The sequence below is a fragment of the Archocentrus centrarchus genome, chromosome 6, assembly GCF_007364275.1.
Source record: "Archocentrus centrarchus isolate MPI-CPG fArcCen1 chromosome 6, fArcCen1, whole genome shotgun sequence".
Taxonomy (NCBI): domain Eukaryota; kingdom Metazoa; phylum Chordata; class Actinopteri; order Cichliformes; family Cichlidae; genus Archocentrus; species Archocentrus centrarchus.
The window spans coordinates 4,163,490-4,181,350 of NC_044351.1; the positions used below are offsets into that span (position 1 = coordinate 4,163,490).

At 42.2% G+C, this 17,861-nt stretch overlaps 1 protein-coding gene across 1 annotated transcript in view; it reads left to right on the top strand.

Moving 5' to 3' along the window:
• The first annotated feature begins 2,809 nt into the window (after window positions 1–2,809).
• The window catches only part of ripor1 (RHO family interacting cell polarization regulator 1), a 60,969-nt gene continuing 45,917 nt past the window's right edge, over window positions 2,810–17,861 (top strand). Inside the window, exon 1 of the mRNA XM_030731622.1 lies at window positions 2,810–3,012. The gene's annotated coding sequence lies outside the window, so the exon portion shown is untranslated. The remainder of the gene's footprint in view (window positions 3,013–17,861) is intronic.

A 17,861-nucleotide genomic window follows, 5' to 3' on the forward strand; every position in this document is an offset into this window, starting at 1 on the left:
AGTGCTAACCACCACACCACTGTGACACCTTTGATTCAGCATAGATTAATAAAATTGAATTGAATTGAACCTTATAATATTTCTGTACACTTTTTCCAGAATATATAATCTTTAATGCTATTCAATATAATGATTTCCTGGTGATGTGATTTTGAACAGTAAGTAATCAGTAGCTGGATCAGCAAAAATGGATGGATGGATAGTCAGTATAGCACAAAAATGCATGGATAAGAGAAGGTGCAATTAAATGCAAAAGAAAGCAGAAAATTTAAACATAAAACTATGAGCGAGCCAATCGTCCAAATTCCTGCCTGCAGTTCTCAGAGTAAATTTTACTCAAATTGAAGAAGATTTTACTCTGAAAGACAGTATTTGGGCCCAATCTAAATAGAATAAACTTTGTCTGAGAGTTCATTTTCTGAGTAATTTTTACTCCATTCAGTATTTTTATTGTACTCTAATGATATTATACTCTGTGTATCATAAAATAAAAACTACTCTGCTGCAATTTCACTTATTTTGGAGTGTTTTTCACTCTATGTAGAATTTAAGATTACTCCATACAGAACTGAATGTCACTCAGTATTTACTTCAGTTATGACTTACCCTTGTGAGTGGCCATAGTAAAAACTCTTAATTCTCCCGTCTGTTTCTTCAGATGTTGTGTATGTATCTATCAAGTACAGTGATAACAATTTAATTTCATGCTGTGCCATGCCCTCCAAGATATTGTGCATAATATCAACAGAGAACTTTTCACATGTATTAAAATACTGCAGGGAATTTATAATGCAAAAATGCTTAATGCCCATCGCACAGGGAAGACTGGGATTTGTGTCCATCAGTGTTTTGCATGAAATGTTTGATTTTGTATAACCATCTTCGGTGAATCTTCAGTCAACTCTGTTTGAAAGTCTTCTTTCTCTGCACCATAGAAGCATCAACAATATCTGGCAATGAATGAGTCAAAAAATCCAAACAAAGAGTCAAGGCCAAGATTGTCACCTGCAACTTGTGCTCTGGCTGATCGTAGAAGGGAACCTGAATTCCTCTCAAGAACTGGAGAGGAGGTGGAATTCCTGCAGAATCAGAATTTTACAAAAGTCATATGTTTTAACATCTCGGGCTTGACTTTGATACTGATGTGCTTACACAGCCAAACCTGCTCCTAGGATTAGCCAGGTATGGGAATAAGGCAGCGGTGCCCCTTGTGTAGTTCTGTTTAACACACCTTGAAGGACTTGTCCTACAAACAAATGTACACACATACATTTTACTGAATGAGCACTAATCAAAAGTAAATTCCACCCGATAAGCCTGCTCAGATAAGCCTGGTGGGTTCTGATGTTATCTAATATTTCTTTGAGAACTTTAACCGGTGCCTCACCACTTCAACTCTGCCAATCATACAAACCACTAAAAAGTTCATGTTAGTTTGCTAAACGGTAACATTTGAATGTTACTGTGAAAAAAATATTTGTATATGTACATTCACATTTTCTGATAGTGTGTGTGACACATTAGGATTGACTGGGAGAGTAGGTTTTATATCTGTCTAACCAATTATTTATAAAAATGTTTTTATTGATAGATATTGCTTAAGATCTGCATATTTTCCTTTCTGCCTCCTGCTGGGTTTGTGCTGATAACCTTCAGTTTTGTTTTTGTTGTTTCTTTTGAGTCTTTTCAAGCACTGATTTTTCTGACTCATGCTAATGGAAATATGTATGATCGGCACATTATATTAGATATTATTGTCATTGATCATCATATCACAGGTGACTTAAGATGGCCCCACCCTCTGCAGATGTGGGCCAAACGTCATACACTATTAGATGCAATAAACAAGAAAACTGGAATTCTTTATTAAAGAATTCATATTCAAAGGTCCTTTGGACAAAAACAATCAGAGAGACTTTGGATGTAGTAGGCTGGATGGGCTCATGGTGGACCACTGATGAGCAGTGCGCCGCTCTGAGCCATCAGCAACGTAACGAGGGGACCAGAGTGGGCTGCTGTCATCACTGAGTAGATGGTTAAAAATCTCAGCTTTATCGCTGGGTTTACCTTACACTGGACAGATGTGTTTAATCACAACTCTTTCTCATGATACTGAGTTGTGTTTTAGCTTCTAATCTCCACTGGGTCATGTTTCATCATCTCTTCAGTTCCTGACGCAACACAACCCCCTCAAACACAGCCCCCTGTTTGTGTTCAGCCCATGTGCACAGTCTTCACATGAAAATAGCGCTGAAACAGTACTGGCTGAGCTTCGAGCATCTTTCTGTGGACTGAATCTGAGACACATATTCTGAAATGCACAAGGCACTTAATGAGTATTTGGAGACAGAATATTACTCCAACAGTAATAGTAATCAAGCCACGGCAGTGGAATGATTGGTCCCATTTATAATACACACCTGTGTGCTTTTTGGGCTTGTAGACAGAGCAGTAGGCTACATGCAAGAAGAGGGTAATGTTTAGCAGCTTACTAACTGATCACACACCTCTTTAGAAAATTTGAATGTCCAGCAGTCAAAGGGGGACCTGATATTTCATAAATTTCAAGAAAAAACTATTTTACAAAATGCTTTTTTGTCACTTTCATCAAACCATAACCACCCTGAGCAGAAACAACAAAATGTGAAAATTGCAGGTGTAAACCGGACAGCTTTCTGAGCAGGAAACAGATCAGGTAGCAGATCCTGCAGGTAACGGGCCGTACAGGTGAGAGGCAGCGGGCGTTAATTTGAAAGCGTCTAGCTTACAGGAAGTGCTCGCTCTAAACGCGGGCGGTTGACGCTGGTTGAGGACTGCCTGCTTCAGGAATGCAGTTCACAGAACCAGTATAGATTTTTTTTTCTTTTCTTCTTCTTCGTTTTTTTTTTGAACCAGGAGGCCAGAGTTATCAGGACTGATGGACTGAGAGGCGTGCTCGGAACAGTCGACTTGTTCTCTGCTTTGAACGGAGAGGATTTGAATCAGCTGTGCTGAAGACCGCGCGGTCAGCATGTACGTACCTTCAGAGGTTTTTCTCTAAACTGTCAGTTTTCACCTTTATCTTCTGTCGTGTTGTTAGAGAGAAGCTGCTCGTCAAGTGTTGCATTAGTGAAGGACCTGCTGTGTGTGTAGCTGTGTTACCGTCCTGTCAGCGCGCTGTGCGGAGACGCCGGCGTGCCAAAGCCCGTCTGAAAAGCTTTGATTTCGGCACTGCTTCTGCTCTGAGTGTCGAGCAGTTTCAGGAAAAATAGAACTGTGTTCGTTTGCTTGTTGCAGTAAATTCCGCAAAGTTTTAACTAAACGAAATCTATTATTGGCATTATAAACAGCTGAACTGCGTGAAATGAGAGTGGATGGTGCGTGCTGAAAACATCGGTTCTTCCCATCACTTGTAATGTTGTCGGGCTTTGATCGCTACAGAACAAGACTGTAAATGGAAAAACGTGGAAATGTTGTAGGGGAAAGTACCCAGGCCCCCAAAGGTGAGAGGGCCCATACAAACCTGGAATGAAAAGTTTAATTTTGCTTTTTTTTTAAGTAATTGGTGTCATAATTAAATGTCCTGAATACATTGGTTGGGTGATTGAACTTTGATACCAAAAAAAAAATATTGGAGGATATGTAATGTCCCTTTCACCCATTACAAATGATGCAGAATGGCGGAGTCGGCCTTCACAGAACACTTCATTTATTCTGTCCGGGCTGCTGCTGATGTTCACTGACAGTCATGTTTGTCTCCGAGAAAGCAAATTCAAAGAATGAAAAGAAAGGAGCGAGAGAAGGCAGCAGCTGGGGAGGTCAGCTTCTTTCGAAAGAAAGGTGAGCTGAGCACAATCAGGTTTATCTATCAGCAGCGAACCAAAGTCAGATGTGACACAACAGCTACCAGAATGAAAAGCAGAAACAGAAACCGAGTGGAGCAGCAGCTGGTCCTTCTCCCAGTGATGTAGCACAAGGTGAGCTCATGGTGGCAACTAAAAGTTGCTCCAGGCTGTCGCCTGTATTGATCAAAGGTTCACCACCACCACTTTTACAATTATCAAGATAGTCTCTGGAGCTTGAAAAAAAAAGTATAGTAGACCTCATCACAGCAACAGAAACCGCTATAAGAAATAACAAACTTTCTCATCCTGAAGCAGAACAGATCAGGATGAAAGTTTCAGCCACTCTCTCCAGTGCAAGACTTCCTCCATCCAACCTCACCATTCAGGAGAAGAAGGCCATCACAGCCCTAAGCAAGGATCAAAACATCACCATACTGCCAGCCGACAAGGGGAGGTGCACGGTTGTGCTGAATTCATCGGATTACCACAACAAAATTACTACACTCCTCAGTGACAACAATACTTATGAGGTCTTGAGATGTGATCCCACAAGCAACTACAAGAAAAAAGTTGTTTGCTGCCTGCAACAACTTGAAAAGGAAAAAGCCATTGACCGCCCCACTTACTACCGCCTGTACCCTGGAGAAGCCACTCCATGCATTTATGGACTCCCAAAGATCCACAAAGAAGGAGTCCCACTTCGACCCATTATCAGCAGTATAAACTCGGTCACCTACAACATTTCCAAACACCTCGCCACCATCTTATCACCGCTTGTTGGCATCACACCCCACCACATTGAAAACTCTACAGATTTTACTAACAAGGTCCAGAATCTTGTACTGGATCCAGATGAAACCATGGTGTCCTTTGATGTGGTTTCACTTTTCACTTGCATACCCACAACTGAGGCAGTGGAGACCGTCAGAAGACGACTACAGGAAGACGATTCCTTACTGAACAGAACCAGCTTCACCCCAGATCAGATTTGTGCACTTTTAGATCTCTGCCTTACCACAACATATTTTAAATACAATGATGGATTCTACAGACAGAAGCATGGATGTGCCATGGGCTCCCCAGTGTCTCCCATTGTAGCCAACCTTTACATGGAGGAAGTGGAAAGTAAAGCTCTTGGTTCTTTCAAAGGGATGGCACCTAGCCACTGGTACAGATATGTAGATGACACCTGGGTCAAAATCAAAACCCAAGAAGTAGAAGCCTTCACTCGTCACATTAACTCAGTGGATAAATACATACGTTTTACCAGGGAGGACACCAGAGATAACAAGTTACCATTCCTGGACTGTGCGGTGCTTATCGAGGAAGATGGAAGCCTCAACATTGAAGTTTACCGGAAGCCCACACACACAGACCAGTATCTCCTCTTTGACTCCCACCACCCTCTGGAACACAAACTTGGGGTGATCAGGACCCTACAACACCGTGCGGAAAGTGTTCCCTCTAAGGCAGAAGGGAAGCATAAGGAACACACACACATTGAGAAAGCCCTCAAAACATGCGGTTACCCCAACTGGGCCTTCATCAAATCAGCTAAGATGCACAGGAATGAAGGCCAAACACAAACTACAGAGAATGGGAAGGACAAGAGGAACAACATTGTCATCCCATATGTGTCAGGCTTGTCAGAGAAACTCAGAAGAATTTTCTCCAAGCATGACATCCCAGTATACTTCAAACCAAGTCACACCCTAAGACAAAAACTGGTTCATCCCAAGGACAAACCCGCCAAACACAAGATCAGCGATGTAGTGTATGCTGTTCAGTGCAGTGAAGAGTGCTCGGACCTCTACATTGGTGAAACCAAACAGCCTCTTCACAAACGAATGGCACAACATAGAAGAGCCACCTCGACAGGACAAGATTCAGCAGTACATCTGCATCTGAAGGAAAAAGGGCACTCTTTTGAGGATGCCAATGTTCACATTTTGGACAGGGAAAACAGATGGTTTGAAAGAGGAGTGAAAGAAGCCATCTATGTCCACTGTGAACAACCATCATTGAACAGAGGAGGTGGATTACGTCACCAACTTTCCCCCGCTTACAGTGCTGTCCTGAGCTCCCTTCCCAGACGTCTCAACCCCCATTCACACCTTTGTTCCAGTGACCTCAATAGGCCACAGGAAACAATGGAGCGGAGTCCTAAGTTGGTTTCAACTGAAACCACTGATTAAATATGACCCACGCCCCCTTCACACCTGGGCACATGTGTTCACGCACATGATCAATAGAGGGTCATAACCACCTCCAGGGGACTACGCCCACAGGGGTTTAAATACCTGGGTCTCTCCACCATTTGGTTGAGAACTGAAGAAGCCTTTCGGATGAGAGGTGAAACGTCTTCAAGAAACAAAAAGAAGTCCAGTCACCTTTTTCAAGCTCCAGAGACTACTATGACCTGGATGACTGAGAATCTACACAGACAATTATCAAGATGATTACTTTACAGTTATTATGGTGTGTCTTGATGATCTGGTTTGACCTCTGATGTGCCTTTGGATCAAAAAGGTTGCAAACAGTCTGAGGCTGTAAGCAGGTTGGGGGACTCGCATCGATCCCATATGCTTCCCTGTTCTAGAGGGTCAGATAGTGAGCAAGAAGAACTGATCTTAAATTTAAATTTTCTGGCCTACCATGGGTTTGAACTATTACACTGTAGGTCAGGAACAAGAATGCAATTAGGCTACATAAGCTGAGTAAAATATATCCAGAATATATAAGCCATTATCTATTTATGTGCATCTCATTTTTGAAATAAAAATATAAAATCATATTTTACAGTTTTTAAAAGCCAATAAAATTAATTTCTAGTCTTTGCGATGTAGTAATTTATGATGGAGTGTGACAGCATTGGGTGGTGTCTGCAGCGTAGTATCAGCACATAGACAATTTGTGACATGTGCATCTGCTGAGTGTGCTTCCAGTGTTATGATGTGACGGCTTCCTGTCTGTAGATGGAGTGACAGCATTCTTGGCATAGCTCTGGAATACATCACATAACTGTAGTAGTACTCTGATTGCCAAAACAAACACACAGTTTGAGTCCAAGGGAGAAGGTCATTGACCCCATATTGTAGTAATAGGAAAACAAACTTGTTCGGGCTGAGTGTGGGAATGCTGCTCGGAAATCAAACACACCGTGTCTGTGCCGCGCTCACAGGGTGACTTGAACAGTGAGTCCATTGTGCAGTTGCTGGACTCTCAGTATGTGAAACCTAATTTAGCTAATATGCAGGTCCGAGCTAGCAAGATGCATGAAACGGATACAGAGCAGTGTGTGGTCACGGCACTGCCTCATCTGATTCTCCTTTCGTTTAACATGTATCCATTCATAAAGGATTAATCACTAATTTTTATCATTATGTGTTTACGTTCAGTATGACAAGCTGTCTCGGGTACTAGAAATGCCCAGATCAAAGCCAGTTCTGAAAGGATCGATTTCCTTTTTGTGTTTGAAACACGTGTGTTGGGCTGATGTTGCTTACTGCTCATCTGTGTGCCATGAAAGTTTGCTCTGTTATGGAGATGTGCTGAATGCTAATTGTTGTCATTATACCTAAAACCATGAATAAGGGTGTTCAGATAATAGTCTGAGTCAGCATGCCTCACAGTGAGCTAGAATATGCTCTTGAAGCACTGATGCTGCCATTTTTAAAATTTCATGTAATACAAGAAATTATAACCAGTATACTGGTCCTTCCAGTACACCACCTACCACTACTTTCAGGTAGTGACTGCAAATGAATGAATACTCCTGATCATCAGTACCCAAAGGATGGGTTTCTGCCTTTGTGCAGTCTTACAGGCCTTCACTACAGCTTGTGTTGCTGTTTGTGGGTCTTCCTGTCTTTAGTTTTGTCTCAGTTGTTATTCTACTCCATGCGTTTTTCATTCTGTTACAGGCTCTGCTTATTTTCATCTCTCCAAAGTTTCCTAGTCCCGAGGTGATCTAAGACTTTCTAGATGTTTTTTGGGTCAGTTGAATTCTTCAGGCTTATGAATGGTTTGCACCTTATGTTGAAGCTGCTGTATGCTCTCTGGTAAGGTCTTCTCTTTATGGTAGACTTAATACCTCCTGGAGAGAGTTCTTTCCATGGCCGATATTGTGAATACATTTTTCTTTACCATAGAAAGGAACCTGTCCGGGCCTTTTTCACTAGGTTGTTGATTTTTTTTTTTTTTTTGTTGATTTGATGATTCCTCGTGTTCTTGCTCTCTGTGACAGGTTTCTTTTATATGTGCAGCTTAGTATGGCCTGTTTAACTTGCACTGAGATCTCCTTTTACTGGATGGTGTAGATTTTCGTCATATAACTGTAACTATAACTGTAATAGCTAAAATAGAAAATTGTCCTAAATATATAATGTTAAATAATAAATTGAGTTCTGTATACAAAAGCAGCTACTGAATAAAATGGAGGATAGCCTGCCCGGAGCTACTGCTTTATAATAAGTTGAGTGACAAGACAAGGAGCACATTAAGGATGTAGTGATTCAAGGCAGGTGGTTTTTCAGGCTTTCCAGTGTCCTCTTCTTTTTTTCTTAAGGACACACTGCACACCATGCTGAGACCTCATTGGTGCAAAAATCCTGTTATTCTTGGCAAACTGTTACCTTTGGTGTTTTTTGTAGAAGGTACCTGAAGATAACATTTAAAATAGGGTTGCGCTAAGTTGTCTGGTTCATTCCTTGTGTTAGGCGCCTTTTTTATACTTCATTCATAGGACAGTGTTAAGCAGCTAAACAAGCAACATATTGCTCTGAAAATGGTCGGGTACAAAGACTGGACTGAAAGTGAATGAAAAAGCAGCTAATATCCAAAGAAAAAGTTTGAAAACTTCAGAAAGCTGGAGAACTGTTACTCCAGACCAGACAAAGTACAAAATACAATTAAATGAGGGGTGGCTCAAGAGTTTTGCACAGTATGTCTGTGTTACAAGTCCTCGTTGTAGTGGCGAGGGTCTGCTGTGAGGCTATATAGTTATAGTAACCATGTGGTGGCACTTAGGATCCAAATCCTCTACCACTTCATATTTTTTTGTGTTATCTGTGTGCATATTTATGTTTTAAATATAAAATTACAGGATTTGCTTGTTTTCCTAACTTAAAAAGAAACCCTTAAAATAACGTGTTTAAAGTGAAAAGCTTTTAAAAGAACGTAGCACTGAAAAGTGAAGCACTACAGAGACTAACATTAAACCAGCAACCCGACACTGCTGCCCAGCATGCATTCTGTTTTTGCACAGCCTTTCCCCCCGTCTCTCATAAGTGTGCACATGGGCATGCAAGCACATATGCATGTACAGAATCATAGCTGTGTGTCTGTCAGTTCAAAAGACAGTGCATTGTTTTACATTAATGTACAAGAAGCTAAATTTATCTTAAGGCAAATTTAACCCTAAAAGAGAGGCAGGCCCCCACAGAGAGAGAGAGTGTGTGTGTGTGTGTGTGTGTGTGTGTGTGTGTGTGTGTGTGTGTGTGTGTGTGTGTGTGTGTGTGTGTGTGTGTGTGTGTGTAAATTTAAGTCTCCACAGCATGTGTAACTAACACACACACGCTCCTTTGAAGTTAATGACTTCCTGTGGTTGAGTAGTCTTCCTTGAAAAACTGGACAAACAACCAATTAAGTCACACAAATTCTCGAACATGAGCCTATACAAATCACATCATGGAAGCCCACGCATACACCAAACTGGAAAACTGAATTTATGAGAGTTTTGATAACTTTGATTCTTGAGATAATTGTTCTAATGTTAGTCTCATCTTTACACTGCTGAATGTCATCTTTTCAGAAATTTTTAGCCCTCAGTGGCAATTTATTTATTTATTTAACCAAATCGAGGTTAGTATTGGGTCACAGTGTGTTATGCTAGAATAGAATTAGTTTGTAAGATGGGTTACCCATTATTATTATCGTCTATCATCTCTACATCCCTTCAGAGGACGTGCCAAAGAGTGTGTTCAGTTTATGTTCATGTAAACTCTGAACTGAATGAGTAACACTTCCAACTGAAAAATATAAATGGAGCACTGCTCGTTGTTGCAAGAGTGAACTGGTGCCATGAAGGAAGTGTCTGTGTGTGTGTAAACAATAATGGCTTGTTGGAATAGCTAGTACTAGCTTTGGTTGCCAGCAGTATTGCAGAACACAGTCCACAGCAACATGTGAGGAGTTCTCATCAATCAGCTGGGACAGCTGAAGCGTTTGGCCAGTCCTGGGAAATACCTTCAAGTGATTGGTAATAATTTTGTGTCATCAAAGTGTAAAATAACAGCCACAAAAGCTCTTATTGAGCTGTATTTCTACAAAGTAAACCTGTGTAACTGCACAACATTCCATCCCTTATCCACATATGAGACAGTGCCCCACATTTTCATTGGTTGTACTTTAAAAAAGCCAACTCATGTTAGTCGCATAAGAAACGTGCTGATATATGGATGAAATTAAATATGCTTGGCACATAGAAAACCAGGTGAAATAACAATTATTAAGCCAGAAAAGGAGAATACGTGAGTGTAAAAGGACCAGAACGGCAAACTTTATGCTCTGCTTATACTAGTGCTGGGCTGTGTGACAAACAATTTGTGTGCAGGTATTTTTAATATTCTTGCAGTCATACAACCTTTTTGATAAGATTTAGCTTAATTTGGAATGATACATTTTATCAGCTGTAAATGACCAAAACCGCTCTTCTCATAATGATACTTCAGTTTGTGGAAAAAGTGTGAAAGCTAAACTTTTTTTTACAAAAGTGCTAACAGATGACTGACTGTATTATTTCACTGCTAAGAACTGATCTAATCGAGCGATGGTCAATATTGTAATGAAACTTTGAATATTATTGACTGCGGTTTAAAAAAAACACATCAGCTACATGTAAACATGGGTGGAACGGTTAAAAGGCCCAAATGGAGTCACACTCATGATCAAACCTGATGAAGTCCTGCTCTGACTCAGCTGAACACACGGTTACAGTGTGAGTTTTCCACAGAGTGACTCATGCAGTAAGAGAGCTGCTGCTGTACTCTTTCATTACACTGTGTGGAACAGCTGTTTATCCCTTTGCTGACCTAATGTCTTCTTCCAAAATCCAGTGGATGGGGTGCTTGGTTGCTTTTAGCTTGGTTTACATTATTTTCAGCACTTCTCTCATGACTGCTGAAATTCAACAGAAAGGATTTTGCTCTGAAGAGTATTTACAGGAAGTGTTGAGTTTAAATGCAAATGTACTGCTTTTGCAGTCTTCCCCTTCTCTCTCATGCAATTATCTTTTGCCAGCATTGCTCACTCTCTGCGATACTAAAGTTTTTCTTACTATGACGCAAGCTATGTGAAATTCACAGGGGGAAACCTGCAAAGCCCTGCTCATCTTGTCCTGCAGTCTTTCCCGTCCATCATACCTGCCTTTTCTTGTTAACACACAATTTCCTCATTCACATTACTCAGTTAAGGATTTTATTTTGACCTTCAGTCAGTGGTTTGCTCTCTCTCACTCTCTCTGTGGTGTCTTCAAATACAGATCTTTCAGGTGGGATATAAGGATTGCCTCCTGGGCCTTTTGAAGTGCAGTATATACAGTATGTACTGTGTGTGCATCATTAAGTGGAATGTACTTTTGTGTGAGTGATTTAGTACTTTGCAGTGTGTGTATCAGCGCTAATGTATTCTTCATGGTGTGTGGGGTTTTTTTTGCATGTTTGAGCTGACTTTGTGTAGCTGGTAGAGCAAAGCTTTTTAAATAGTTTTGGTGTAAATGGGCTGGTTCTTATATAGCACTTTTCTACTCTACATGAGCACTCAAAGCGCGTTATACAACATGTTCACCCATTTACACACACAGCATAGGAGGAGCAGCCAGTAGCAGCACGTGCTGATGTTTGGGCACCTGCAGCCGCGCGCAGCATGTTAGGGGATAAAAGGCGAGATGACAACAGCAAATGCTGACAACTCAAGTGAGAACACTGCTCAAGAAACACCCCAACAGAGACACACACACACACACACACACACACACACACACACACACACACACACACACACACAACAAAAGAAGGATCAGAGGAAATGGGTACTGTGAAGAGATTTTGGCTATTTAGCGTCTGACAAAGAAGCAGAGCAGCATGCTCTGCCAACTGGGTCCAAAGCATGTTCCACGAAGGCAGGTAACAGCATGAAGCATTTTTAGCATCTGAAGCAGTGCAGACTTTACAGTCCCAGACACTTTCTGCTGTACCAGGCCTTAGGACAAAGATGAAGAGGCACAGTGATGTCACAATGTAACAGCCGGCTTTATTGTTAAAAAAAAAAAAAAAAGAAAATGTAAGCAGCTGATTAAAGTAAGTGATGCTCGTTACCAGCTCCCTGGCCTGAAACATTTCTCTCACTTTCTCAGCTGCACACAGACTGTAGAAATACGGTTGAACAGCTGCGTCATTCTGTTGCACATCTGATCCATATGTGAGCCTCATTGTCCCCTGAGACGACATCGCGCCGCTTTCTTCTTTTTTAAAAAAATCTGTTTGCTTTTTACCTAGATGTATTTACTCAGGAAGGACATCATGGAGTTCTCATACTGATAGCTGAGCTGCATCTACTGGCAATTTCTGACACTTTGGAATTTGGCAACCTTGATACAATTCATGCATTTTTATTATTATTATTTTGCAGGTTTTTAATGGCTCAGTATAATATGTAGCCATACCAGCACCATTGTTTCAGTCTTTTGATAAAAAGTCATTCAAAGTTTTATCCAGTTTGCATTCTGTGAATTTTCATAATGATACGTGATTTATACATCTAAGATGCCACAAATGCAGTTGCTCTTACAGAAAGATTGTAGCCTTTAGCCTAGAGCTGATATCATCAGACGGGCCCAAACTTCACTGGGTGTTTCGACCCTTAACCGTAACACCCCCCCCAGCAGTGGTGGTCAGATCACTGCCCACCAGCTCCAGGCTTCCAGCTCTCCTCCTCCCTTTTATACCAAGAGGCACCCTTTCTTTCTACATTCCTAGACAAGGTCTTGGTATTTAAGGCTTTTCCTTTTCTTCAGCCGCATCACAGCTGCCTTCACATGGCACAGTTATCTTCTATGAGGATGGCCTTCTTAGATTGCTCTGACCAAATAACTATGTCAGGCCTCAAAGTTGTCCAGACAATAGGTGGGAAATTAATCTTCCTACCCAGGTCAACTCTCATCTCCTACCTTTGTGCCTTCTGAAAAATGCTGATTGTGGTTCTTCTTGCAGTGGATGGCTGTTCTCCTGCTCAGATGAACGGTAATGCTTTCTCTTGCAATTTGTGCGGTGGTTGTAGCCTTCTCCTGGCCTGCTCCAAGATACCTGCGAGCTCCATAAGCACCTTGTCATGCCGCCACCTGTACCTCCACTGGGTAAGAGCTATACGGCACCTAGCCAAAATATGGGCTACCGTGCCCTTCTACCCACACAATTTGCAGGATGGATGTTCCCTCATGCCCCACCTTACCAGGTTTTTTGGAGAAGGGAGAGTGTCATATACTGACCTCAAGAGAAATAGGATGTGGAAAGGTTCCAGCTTCTAGAGTTCGGTCCATGAGACCTTTCTTTTTGGGAGATCCTATTTGGTCCACATTCCCTGGGTTGCTAAATTAACAGCCTTTCCTTCCGCATCTCATTCTCCTGCTGTCGCACCTCTGCCTCTACCATTTCTCTCCTCTCCTTCTCACTTGCCTTGTTCCACTGGTGGAAATGGGACGTTCCAAGCAGTTGCCGCCCAGTGCAAATATTGCCAATGATGTCTCTCAGCTTCAGGGAGCTTTCCGCCAGCCTTACTGCAGTGTCTCCTGCCCACTTGCGGTCTGTCCTTGTTGTTACCCCAGCACCTCTGACCATCTCATCCCTGGAGTTTGTGAGCATCATCGCCACTCTACACTTAGGCACCTTGAACTCCAGCTGAAGCTGGCCTGATCTGATGTACAGCCCCACTGCTATAAAGCTAGGGGGGACGCCAAGCCACTGCCTCAGATGTTTATTTACTCTCCTCTCCACTCCTTCTACTACAGTCATCAGTATCTTGTAGACTATCAGCAGCCACATCAGCCTTGGCAGGAGCCTGTGCTGGTAAATCCAAGACTTAAACACTTAAAAACCCTTCACTGTCAGATTGCTGTAACTGTGTGGATTTTCAGGCCAGGGCACAATTTGTTAGCAGAAGTGTTAGAAGATGTTCCATGCGTATTGGGTCATTGTTCATTTTTTGCCTTTTCAGGAGTGATTCTTTTTCATTCACCTCTTTTCACTCTCTCTGTGTTTATACACCACTCTGCATTTAATCATTAGTCATTATTAATCTCTGGCTCTCTTCCACAGTGTGTCTTCTGTCCTGTCTCCCTCCCTTCACAGCCAGCCGGCCGCAGCAGATGGCTGCCCCTCCCCGAGCCTCGTTCTGTCTGAGGTTTCTTCCTGTTAAGAGAGTCTTTCCCTTCCCACTGTCACCAAGTGCTTTATCATAGAGTAGGGCTGTCAAACTCAGTCATATGAAGGGCCAAAATTCAAGACACAGTCTGAGTCATAGGCCAAACAGAATTAAAAATAATTTTAATCAGCAATATGATTTGAATGTCAGAATACAGCAACTTTTTCCTCAACACATTAAATAAAATATAAAATTATATTTTTATTCAAAAATGACATCAGGAAAAATGAGAATATTTCAAGCTGATGAAAATTTGCTAAATCCTGAGGTAAAAATTGTGATGTTAATTTTTGCCCTTTATGCGGAAAAACGCTGCATAACCTGCGCAGTGTATCCAGTTTATCAGCAAAAAGTGCAGCTGCAAACAAAGCGGTGGAGACATGCTCTGATTTCCATCCCTTCCATCCCCCCATGTATCCTGTTCAGGTTGCACCCGGCCAGGCAACCACAGGCTAAGGCCCGACCACCAGAGCTCTCCCTCCAGTGCGAGAACCTGGTAACCCTATCCTGGGCAGGGAAAACATCCACTTGAAGTTCACCACCTGGGGAGTATGCGTGGTGACAAAAACAGGCAGGCACACAGACCCTCGTACTAACCATCTGAAGATGAAATTTACGTCACTGGGACCTGAACAGACCCTAGCGGACTCGTGCATGTGGAAAGTGTAATTCCTGCTGTATAGAGCACCATGGAGTGGGGGACGGGGTGCGCTTACAAATGCTGATTTGAGTTCGCCGCCTTGGTCTGAGGTATTATCAACAGGTTGTTGTCACAGATTAAACTCTCTGTTCAGCATCAGCTTTGTGTGTAACTTCACCTGCCCGTGCAGCAGCTTAACCTTCAGAGTTTTCCACAAAGGGTTAACCCAGTGACACAGTTTCTCTGTATGCACAGCCTGTTCACTGGCCCAGCAGGGTGGAGTCACAGGCCTATGTACAATCACTGTATGAATTATTTTATTCTCAGAAACAATCATCACTGTAATAGTTTAATTTAGGCATGCAAGAAAAATTTAAAACACATAGCTCACACCTTTTTGAAACATTCAAGGCTTTAATTCCTGATAGGAATGAAAGTTGCAGCATTGCCTACTTAACTGGGGTGTATAACTTGAATATAAGCTCTCAAATCTATTTTAACATAAGACTGAATGTAAAGTTTATGATCAGTGTTGGCAATGTGTAACTGAATGATATTAGACCGGTTACAAGTTAGTCATTAGCTTGAAGCACTCCAGTGATAGTTAAGCTGCTTATTGGCCAGCTGGGGATTAACCAGAAAGTCCCCACTTCACAGGGGTCCACACACACGCACACAGACACAGTCTCACAGTCACGTGGTGCTTAGTGAAGTAGGAGCAGTCTGTCAGTGTGGTACGAAGCTCTTTCTAGTTCACTGGAATGTTTACATTCATTTGTTCTATCAGCTGGTACAGTGCCGTATATTACAGGGTTTGAACCTGCTTCAGTAAATCTAGTGTGCATTAAATCAGGCTGTATGTGATGGTAACAGTATTACTGGATAATCTGAGAAAGGTAAAAGCCTTTAACAGTGGCGCAAAAAGGGGGTATGCTCTATATGCAATGCATAGGGGCGCCGCACAAGAGGGGGGCGCCAAAACGATGTGGGAAAATATTTCTCTAGTTGCATTTTCTGTATTTAACAGCTGTGCATATCAATAACAGAGGCGTTGCGCTGATTAGGCGCCCCTGCGCTCCTTCACCTCCCCTCCTCCTGTCCCATTTAAAGACAGTCGGTAAGTTATGTCATAGAAGTCTTGTATTTTATAAGTCCATGAATAAGTGATCTGCACACATGAACACAGTAAACGTTGAGAGGATGCGGATGGTGCGGTGTGTGTGTGTGTCTGTGTGTGTCTGTGTGTGTGTGTGTGTGTGTAGTGTTCTTGCTAGTGGTTGATCGCAAGGCGCGGCGCCAGGCTGAGACGCTTCACTTTCGGAGCTCTGCTGTCTCTGCATTTAGCAAACAGGATTTATTTAAATCAGTAAAATAAATTTGAATGGCCAGAATACAGCAGCTTTTTTCCTCAACACATTAAATAAAATATAAAATTATATTATTCTTCAAAAATCACATTAGGAAAAATGAATATATTTCAAACTGATGAAAAGTTGCAAATTTTTCAGGTAAAAACTGTAATGTGAATTTCTGCACTTCACAGTCGGAAAAACGCTGCATAAACTGCGCAGTGTGTCCAGTTTATCAGCAAATAGCGCAGCTGCAAACAGCGGTGGAGACAAGTTATCACGCGGTCCAGTCCCCAAAGCTGCAGGGACGCATTATGATGCTTCATGAGAAAAGTCGACTCTCAGCCACCTTTCATCCCGGAGCCCTGCTGAGGCTTTTCCTTCACTTTCTGTGAACTGACAGATTTCCTCAGGCAGCTCATCGCACCTGTGTAATAAGGCGCGTCACTAAATTCAGAAACTATTTACTCCAGAAAAGACTGAAACTGCCTCTTACAAAGTTCCCTGTCTGTGTTTCGGTGTTTATGACGCGTTCTGTCTTCAGGACTTTGCTGCGCACCGTTTCCTGCTGTGTGACGCAGTGATGCACTCTCAGCTCACCTGTGCAGGTCTCTTCATCTTTTCCGTATCTGTCCCACCAATCTGCTCTTTCCCCGGAGCGCAAGTGAGGAAAAGAGACAGATGGTTTACCTCCGATGTCAGCGTTCAGGTCTTTTGCCTCCCACCTGTTTGGAAAATCCCTGTTTTCCACTTTTCGTTGGGTCATTCTTTGGGGAGTCAGGCAGCTTAAATGTCACTGTAAAAAGTGCTGACCGATGTTTTATCAGCTGATCACTGATCAATCGGCAATAGGGAAAACGGGTTAGCGCACAGTTCTTGGCCTGCCTGCAGCTGCTGCAGTGCGTGGAATTTGTAGTATAAGTGGTGGGAGCACATTTACCCGCGGGCTATTAATAATAGCTATATGAAATCATCTTGCTGGCCTATAAAATTAGATCGTGGGCCGGAAGTGGCCCGCAGACCTTGAGTCTGACACATGTGACATAGAGAAAAACTGCAGTACAGAAGTTAAAATGGGCAGATGAATTGTTAGTACGAAAAATTATTTCTCATCCGATTACTTGATTAATTGATGGAATAATTGATACAATACTCGATTCTGAAAATAATCGATAGCTGTATTCAGAAAGCCATAGTCAAACAGTTTTCAGCACCAGTGGAGCTGTGAAAGGCCTTTAAGAAAAATGACATGCACCTCGAGAAATGTAACTACAGGTTCACAAAGACTGTGATTAAGCTTTAGGACTCAGGACAACTGTGTGTGTGTGTGTGTGTGTGTGTGTGTGTGTGTGTCTGTGTGTGTCGGTGTCTGTGTGAGAGACATTTGTGTGTGTGTGGGTGTGTGTGAGAGATATTTGTGTGTGTTGTGGGTGTGTGTGTGTGTGTGTGTATATGTGTGTATGTATAGGAGAAAGAGATATTTGTATGTATGTGGTGGGTGTGTGTGTGATATGTTGTCTTTTGTATGTGTATGTGTGTGTGGGGGGGGTGTTTTTGTGTTGTGCTTGTCTG